The sequence below is a fragment of the Aulonocara stuartgranti genome (genome assembly GCF_965226115.1).
Source record: "Aulonocara stuartgranti genome assembly, chromosome: 1".
NCBI classification, from domain to species: domain Eukaryota; kingdom Metazoa; phylum Chordata; class Actinopteri; order Cichliformes; family Cichlidae; genus Aulonocara; species Aulonocara stuartgranti.
The window spans coordinates 6,203,322-6,213,404 of NC_138939.1; positions in this window are offsets into that span (position 1 = coordinate 6,203,322).

The following is a 10,083-nucleotide window of genomic DNA, read 5'->3' on the forward strand; positions in this document are numbered from 1 at the left end:
CCACAGATGAAGCAGGAAATGCGCATGCGTACAATGCGATCCACCTCTCAAACCCCAACCTTGACTCAGGTAAGTGAGTGCTGGCGTAGGCAATAGGGAACCAGTCCACTTTAAATAAAATTGTTCGATGAATGTGTTTGTAGAATATTGTGGTTAGATTTGTGAATCTGGACAAGCACATACTTTACTTTTTTCTTTACATATATTTTGCTTCGAAGGGGTCAAATATTTTAGTTTCGCAATAGTTCTCCAGGCTTTCTGGAAGTCTTTAAAAAAACAAAACAAAAAGTTTTGTTGGACATTTTTTGACTAGTCTTGAGACTGAAGAAGTCGCTTGGATGAGTGAAAACGCTACGTCCAGATGAACAGAATCAACTTTTTGGGATTTCCCTACCTCGATGATTGAGCATGAATCAAAACAATGGTCCCCAAACATATGCAGTAAATGCAGTAAAAATCAACCTGGATAGAAAAGCATATAGTTGAGCACTATCTGTCATTAATGACATTCCTATATGCGATCATCTTGACAGAGAACTGAACAAAAGGCAGCCAACATCCAAGGAAGAGCTCTGGAATGTCCTTCAAGAAGCCCGGAGATCTATTCCTGAAGATTATTGAAAGAAATGACAAGAACACTTTCACAGGGAGCTCAGGCTCTATTGAAAAATAAAGGCGATCATATCAAACATGGACCTTTAAGCTCATTAATATTCCACAAACTATTTTTTCCCAATAAATTTGTTATTATATTATTGTTAGTATGTTTATTGAAATATATAAAGAAATGGTTTAGCACTTTTGTGCTAGACTGTACTCATGAGGTGAATACTTTAAATGAAAGCCTGTCCTACTTTGGTAAAAATAGTCCAGTGCAAGCAACCTTATTAGTCCCATCAGAGTCAATTAGGTGAAATCCCTTTCCCTACAGACTATTGTAATTTGATCGTCTGCTCATTCCCTTTGTGTATAGAAAGGTCACCACATATCACATCAGTCAGTAGGTATTGAACTTTAGAATATCCCTGATCAAACACTAGCTATTGAGATTAGATTATTTGACATTTTGCTTTCTTCATGCCCTGTGGTACAACGCTAACTTACACACGTGTTGTGTACTAAAATCAGCAATTAACATTAAAAAATGTAAAGACTTTTACTGGCAAAAGTCCAAACACAGAAAAAAAAATTAAGAAAGGGAACACAAAGCAGAAATCCAGAGCAAACAGAATGACAGGACACATGGAAGGCAACAAGAGGAGCTCACAATAGGCAAGAGGATATATGGAAAACAAGGCACAGGCACAATGGAGCAATAGACCACAAGTGAAAAACGATGAAGACAGAGTAGACAATCAAAAAGGAGGGAAGGCAGGCAGGGGAAACAAACAAGGAAGAAAGAAATGCATCAAATCACAGAAGATACACAATGAAAAGTAATTCCAAAAAAAGAAAAGAAAATTAAAAGGCAATGCTTGTGACAGCAGAAAAATCAAAACTCAGTAACGTCACGTCATCATCTGGGTCGTGGGGTTAAGAAATCCATCTTCAGTCAGACTGTGAATTTAGCATTGGTGTAAATCACATTTTTTGGTTAGGATTTCACCCAAATCATTTTTTAAGGTTAACTTGAAAGACCATACAAGGCTCATTCTAGTGGTTCACATCTGCAGAATTAGTGCTTACAGCTGTTATATGCAAAGGAAATAAAAGTCCTTACCCAAACAGATGTTTTTGGTGATTGGGTGACTGGATTCCTTCTTAGATCTTCCTCACTCTCTTCCTAATTACACTAAAAAGAAGACTTTCTACTCATGTGACCTCAAGCATTACTGATACCTGCTATAAATGTTATTAATGTACACATATGTACAAGAGCATCCAAATCCAGGGGATAGTGCATGTGCTATACTTACTTTAAGGCACTTTCTCATTCACCTGTTCACACTCACACACACACATACACACACACACACATACACACACACACTCCTGAATTTGTGACTGTCATGTACAGTGTGGCTTGCATTCAGACACAATTTGGGTTTTAGTGTTTTGCTCCACGACAATCGGGGCGAGTGATTAAGCAGCTCTGTCCCTTGAGTGTTTCCATCTGAGTTTCTATGTTTCACATTTCTAAGGACTCTTTACTTGTGTATTGTCCCCGGTTTGTATGTTTGGATCACACCAATAAAGTCATTAACTTGTAAAAACTTGATTTAATCTTTAAAATTAAATAAAATGTAATTTATTTGATACATTTTGTGTCATTGTCACTTTTAGATTATTGGAAACCCATTATTAGGTGACCTCTGATGTGTTGGCAAAGAACATGCCATATCATACTAAGTCTTGTTAAATGTTGAAGTATTATTATTGGCACTTAATATACTTTGATAAAAATGTATTAGTGTGACACGTTACTTGGCTTGACTTTTCAGCAGCCAGTCTTTCAGCATATTTTATTGACTTGTTTATATGAGATTGTTTATTGCTGGTAATCAAAGATTCTTTTCTGGTGCAAGCTTGAATTTTCCTCCACCACAAAAACAAGACCTTTGAGTTATTTTTACAAAGCAGGCAGCTGGAAACTAAGAGACATAAACAGACACATTATTGCTGTATTTTAGGAGTTCAAAACTTGCATAATTTGAGGATTTTTGTCATGTAATTGTGAGACATCAAGTGGAATCGTAAGATTCCCTTGCAAAATGCGACATTTTCAATTTGACTTCAGCAAATGATCTAAATGATATAACAGTGGGTTATTTCACAGTGTTCATTAGAGTGACAGCCTGGGGGAAGAAACTGTCTCTGTAGCGGCTGGTTTTTGTAAACACTGCTCTTTAGCGCTTGCTTGAAGGCTGCAGTTTGAACAGTTTATGTCTGGGATGTGAGGGATCTGTAGCGATGTTTTCTGCCTGTTTCCTAACCTTGAACCTGTACAGGTTCTGGATGAATACCAACAATGATCCTCTTTACAGACCTGATTGTCCATTGTCCGCTACAGTCTGGCCCTATCCTGTTTCATCCAGTTCCTCTGCACCTTTCCTCTGGTGTTTAACTACCTAGCAAACTTAACTACAGTTGGTCTTCTCTGCTGCCAGTGTGAGGTTTAGCCATTTAAGTAAAGACCTCTGTCCCTAACAGTTTTACAGCTTACGGTCAGAAGCAGGGTTTATTGTAGATAAAAAATAAAAAACTAAATCTCCTACAAAGCAACTAGATGCTTGCTCGGTTCACTGGGTCTCAGTACATACATTTTGCCACCAAGGTGTGTATGCCAGGCTTTCTGAGGATGTCATCACACCATTTTAAGGGCGCTAACTGCACATGCAAGAGAATCCAAGTAGAAAAGAAAGTTGTATGATGAAAACAATACACCACAAGTGTCAACAGCAGCTCTTGTGCACATTTACAAGTGATTATATTCAGTGCCTTGAGATGCAAGAAAAATATGACTCAAGGAATAGTCCACCTCATGGTTCAGACTGAAATCACTCTCTTAGGTATTGGGTGGATTATTATCAGTTACTTTTCTGATCCTTTGTATTTCCATGGAGCCTAGCCAGCAGACTGAAGTCTTTACTTTACAGTTCTTCACTATTTTTTCTTTTTTACAATTCTAAAACATTATATTTAAGTAATGCAAATTCACAGCAGCGGTGGAAATGAGCTTCCTCCGAAGGGTGGCTGGCCTCTCCCTTAGAGATAGGGTGAGAAGCTCAGCCATCCGGGAGGGGCTCAGAGTAGAGCCGCTGCTCCTCCACATCAAAAGGAGCCAGCTGAGGTGGTTCGGGCATCTGACAAGGATGCCTCCTGGGCGCCTCCTGGGTTAGGTGTTCTGGGCATGTCCCACCGGGAGGAGGCCCCGGGGCAGACCCAGGACACGGTGGAGAGATTATATCTCTCGGCTGGCCTGGGAACGCCTTGGTGTTCCCCCGGATAAGCTGGAGGAGGTGGCTGGGAGGTCTGGGCTTCTCTGCTTAGGTTGCTGCCCCTGCGACCCGGCCCCGGATAAAGCGGAAGAAGATGGATGGATGGATGGATGGAAGTTCACAACAATAGTCATCTGATATGACTTTATATTGTGCAATATTAGAGAGGGATTTGGCAATCCTCTGTGAACAAGCACTTGATAAGAGTGGGTGGATAAACTCTTTTAACAGTAAGAGAGCGCAGGTAAACCTCAGGTCACGGAGGGGCACCCATCTACCATGACTGCTGGAAAGGACCACAAACTGCAGTAAAGAGTAGACAAGAGTCAGTGGTCGCATATACATGCAGGGGGGAGCAGTAGATGAATTATGGTTGGTGACAGCTAACACTTATCACTTGTAAGCATGCAGCTATTTCTGTATGTAAACATACACCAATAACTACATGCTTACATGCTCAACTTAAACAGTATATATACTAATATGATAAATGATACCAGTGAAGGATTTTAACACCTTCTTCACTGTTTTGGTCACTTACATTGGCTCTTGTCAACTCATTAAATTAAAGATGAATTAAACAAACTAATAGAAGATGTGTATCATCCATTAAGATCCCTGGTGTATGCAAAATAACTAATTATGTATGTGTGAGTGTTAAATCTATACTAATGTCTATAATATGCCTACCAGTCCACTGAAGGACACAGGTGAAAGAAATGGTAATGATGGCTGAACTAGGAGGCAGAGGAATACTCCGACCATATCTATGGGAGCAGTAACAGAGGTATGGATGTTACTATCCATCTACACCTCCAAGGAGTCACCAGGGTCATAAAAGGGTCAGGGTCTTAAAATTAAGCATATATCTAACTGTTTTTTGAGCAGGGAAAACCCGCGGCATTAATAATATTCTTAACTTTTTTATCTGAAGAAAGACATATTTACAAATAGATTTATGCTGTTGCATCAGGAATTGAAAAGTTTGATGCAAGAAATCAAACCTCTTTAGGCGTTTGAGTTTATTTGTTTTTAATGAAAGTATTGACAATGTTTCAGGTGGATTTACTGATCCAATAAATACACAGCTTACAATAGAGATTCGTACTACAGCCTAAAATAGAAATGGCTAAATAAGCACAAAAAAACCAAATACACATCACTTCTTCTACAGTTTAAGGAGTTAAGTCATTAAGCTGCGGCAGGCGAATGCTAACGAATTCAAAATTAATTTGGAGGCCGGCCTCCCTCTCCAAAAGGAGGGCCCAAACAAAGAGAGGAGATGCTTTGTTGGCTACAGGAAGGCAGGCAGAAACACTGGCTGCAGTGTGATGGCAGGAGGGGATGAGGAAGAGGAGATGGAGGGGAAAACAGCCAAAGTACTGCAGTGGCATAAGGGAGGAGCTGTGTTGCAAACAAATACATCACGGCATCCCAGTAGATGACATGCTCTACCGCCTGAGCTACAGCCACCCCATAATAAGACGATTAATGTACTTTAGGTTCACATATCACGACCCACTGAGATATTTGTCTGAAATATTTACGCTATACTTGGCTTATGGTTGAATTAAACAATACAATTTACATCTCATAAAGTTCATTCTGTTCATCTGGATGTAACGTTTTCAGTGTGAGAAATGTTTCATTATTCATCTGAGCCAGTTCTTCAGTCTCAGCTGACTGCAGGCTTCACCAACCTTAAAAACATTACAGTTGTATAACAACCAGTACCAGCTTCATAACAATGAGTCACAGCCTCATATCATTTTGTTTATATGCAAATTGTCATGACAGCTGAGCAGAGTTGGGGAATGGCTGCAGTCACGCCATTACATGATTGTGACTGATGTAATCTTAGCCCCCTCCTTGGTTCAGCGACAGTTGCTCAGCGATGTGCACTGTAAACAAACCCATATGGATTAATGTTTAAGGTTTGACACAGCAGGTAGAGCCATAAATTAAATAATATATATAAAAAACATTAGTCATTGTTAGAAATATGACCCAATGGCTTCGGATAACATTTTCTAAATTCTTTTGCAGTACATCAATAAGACCCAGTTAAACTTACATTTTACCAGGGTATTGAATCAGCCAAATTGTCTCAGCCTTTATATTTCTGACAGTTCAATAAAACATTTCGGTGGTTTCATCTTCTCCACTACAGTCACATTTCCCTATATGGTGTTTCCTTATTATAAATAATGGATAATGTGCCAGCAAACATGCCCATGTAGGTCCACAGTAGGTAGGTCTGGGTAAAGTAAAGTTAAAGTAAAGTAAAATTTTATTTTTATAGCACACCTCAAAAAAAAAATCACACTGTAAAAAAAATTGTAATATAAAAGTATTTTATTGTGTATTTTACAGTTTTGTACTGTTCTTCTAGAATACCATTAAATTTACATAAATAGACTGTGATTTTACATTTCAAATGTAAATTAACGTAACAATCAAACATTTCTTTCACTGAAAACGCTACATGCAGATAAAAAGAATCAACTTTTTTGGATTTCCTTAACTGGGTTTTAGAGTGTGCATCAAGATATGGTTTAGTTTCCTCAGTAGTGACTAATATGACCTCAATCGGTAGTCCCCACTCTGAATGTAAATTATATTTTTCACTTGTTTGTATGAAATATTGTGTTTGTTTTTAATTGCTATGTTGTTATGTGTTGTATGTGTTTTGACTTTAGCTGCCCTGATGCCAGGTCTCTTTTGGAAATGAGATTTTTACCTGGAAAAATAAAGGATTAATTTTAAAAAATTGCATTTTTGTCAACTGTCTTCAGTTGGATTACAATGAAATGTTCATTCCAAAAACAAACATTTAGACACACATAGACTTTATTTAATCCAACTCTGGGGAAATTCACTTGTTACAGCAGCACAAGGGACAGGAAGAAAACGGGAATTATATTAGAAAAAGATATATTAGAAAAACTAGAGCTAACCCAAAATACTATACTATGTACACATGATTAATATACACAGTAAAAATACACCAAGATTTTCTTTCTATATGTACATAGAGTGCAGTGCATTGGGAGTGAAAATAATACACATGTATTTTTATTTTGCTTTATTTATTTATTTTACTTTTTGTACTTGGTTGACTCAACTCTTGTACAAGATTTGAATGTAATAGTAAGGCTAGTAAACTACAAGTAGAGGATAAACCAAGGACAGAGATGCAGAGGGAGGAGACAGGTAGAGAGGGAGGAGAAGTGGAGAGAAACAAAACAAGAGGGATGAAGCAAGAGGCACCAGAGGAAAAAGGGAGGAGAAGAGGCCACAGACCCAACAACACTTTAGTGCCGAGGACAAACTATCACTCTCCCTCATTCTTTCTTTCATCCAAGCCTTGATCTATTCTTACTGTAGAGCTTCTGGAGTGCCTGCTCCAATAGTTCGCCATACTGCCCAAATCACAGATCATTTGTTAACAGGGAACCCAGAGTTCTTGCAGTTGGGGAGCAGGGCTGCATAGCAACCCTTCAGCACTTCCTGTTGGGCCGGGGGTTGAACGCCGGTGCCCGTTGTTCACTGCCGTACCCCCTCTGCCTTTAGAAAAGCAGCCGGGAAGTAGTTGACTTACAATCGGCTTTGTGCTTCATAGTGAGGAGAAGAGAAATGAGCGGAAAGGCAAAGCACCCTCAGTTCACTGCAAGCTAAATCAAACAAGGGACCCTCTATATGATAATATACATTTCTGAGGGCTGACATTAAGATTTTCAGAGAGATGGTGCTCAGGGCTAAGTAATGTAATGTAATACATTTAAGATTGTGTGACAGTGTTGGTAAATGGCGTGGATTGTCCATTTTCAGCAGTAAAAAAATGTTGTGAGTGAAAAATGCAGCTCTGTTTTTTACCACTCCGCAGACTTCTGTGATTACAGCCAAAAGGCTTTAAGTGGTTCAAAAGCAAATACAACTCAGCTGCTTATGTGGGTCAACTCACATAAGCAGCTCAAGCTATTTACTTGAAATACTGATAGAAACTAGTGACACAGTGGTCAAATGTGTCAGCAAGACAGCACCAAACACTGTTAACTATGTAACTTAAGAAGACAACATTTCTGACCAGAAATGTAATTACTGCAGATAGCCACATTTTTATGTATTTACTTTGTCTTACTCTCAAAAGTGTCATTTCTTTGCTAATAAGGGTATTTTCTATTAAGCAATATCACTGTAAATAATTATAGCAGTAAAAAAGTGTAATATTTGTAAAATAATTCCAGTCAGTATTATTTATGTAATACATGTAGAATGTAGAATTATCTAGCACATGCTTCATGTTGCAACCCCGCAAACATGTTACTTTGGGGCCTGTATGAGGCCACTGTGGACAAACCCACACAGTCTCAAACGGGGCAGCCCATAGTGTATGCTGACTGTGGGCAGCCCACACTAAGCAGATACCCAAAGTGAGACCCATGAACCTGGGTCTGTGGGCAGCCCACAGCTAGATGGGGCTCCACCCAGGTTGCACAGATGGGCCCCACATTTCACATCAGTATTGCCCATAAGAAAAAAACTCCTACAGGGGCCCCAAAGAGCTGCCCACAAAGACCACGCCCCAATAAGTGCCCACATGTGCTCCAAATTTGATGTTGATATTTAGCCTGTAAAATTATGGATTGACATCTACAAACCCATAACTCTGCATCCCCTTAGAGATAATTTAGAAACAAAACAGAGCTCGCTTATTAAAAAAAGAAATTTTCTGGTGGTCAAAATCCCCTTTACGTCGTTTAAAAATATTTTAGCTACATTTTCCCTGACTTTTTCATTTCGCTTTGCAACAAGAGACACTTGGCAGTTAATGATAACCTTTGGATATGTGTTTAGTGAAATATGACCGTTACAGGTCCTTGTTGTTAGTCACACCTGCCACACCTGTTTTTGCTGAGTTGTTTGAAATGAAGCAGTGCTCCTTCAGAGTCATAGTAACAGCCTGAAAACAACAACAACAACAACAACAACAAACAAACAAAAAACAAAACATAAAGAAAAATGAGACAGAAAATATAAAAATAGATAAAAAAAAATTTAATAACTAAATAAAAAGATCTTTGGAAAAGCACCTTAAAGTCATTTTTCTCAAAGTTTTTCTAATGTATGTATTGATAATATAGTAAACTGAGATAACCTCATGACTCAGAACAAACACCATGGCGTATAAACAACTATGGAAAACTATAAGATTAAAAAAACATATTGCATAAAATAGACATAGTTGTTGATGAAAGAAAAAACAATATCTCCATCTAGTGGACTGTATTCTTAGGTACAAGACCCATCCACCCTTTAATTTCCTCCCATCCATCCATCCATCCATCCATTCTCTTTCTCTTATCCAGGTCAGGGCCACAGTTGGACTGGAGGCTATCAGACTTATCATAGGTACTCTGGACAGATCTATCACAGGGCTGTAAAGTGCAACAATCACCACTAACAACAATTACAGAACAAGGAATTGTTACATATGAACAAAGCTGGAAACAACAAATGTTTACAACATAAGAAACTGTGGGGTGCTGGTTTCTTTCAGAGGATTTAGAGAAAGTAAACTACACAAAAACAAACAATAACAAATACACAGTAACAACAGCTTGGAGTAAATTAATGCAAGCCAACATCAATACAAATGTCTGGTTTGTCTTCATACAAATCCCTTAACTATAAAATCTGTCTGCAGTTTAAAAAAAAAAACCCCGAAGATATAAATAGAAAGTTCCTTGTAAGCTGTTGGCTGGGTTTCAGATGCAGAACTGGTAAAACAAGCCCCTGGCTTCTGTTAGTATTGCATACATGTGCCATCTGACAGCTACTGACAGCAACACTACAACAAATCTTGCTGAGGTAACTTTAAACAAGACACAGGCAAAAATTAAAGTTAACACAGGGACTGAGTTTTAGGACACACACATAATCACACACTACTTATTGTAACGTCTGTTTTTGTATTTCACATCATCTTGTTTCCCTGAATGCCCCCTTTCTGCCAGCCTACATGTCAGAAAAGGAAACTGCGTTCACTATTTTATTTTAGCATTTAAAAAACAGATAAACTTCAAGTAATATACTTTTGAAAGCTGTGATATAATATGGCGCTATATTGCATATTCAAATTCAT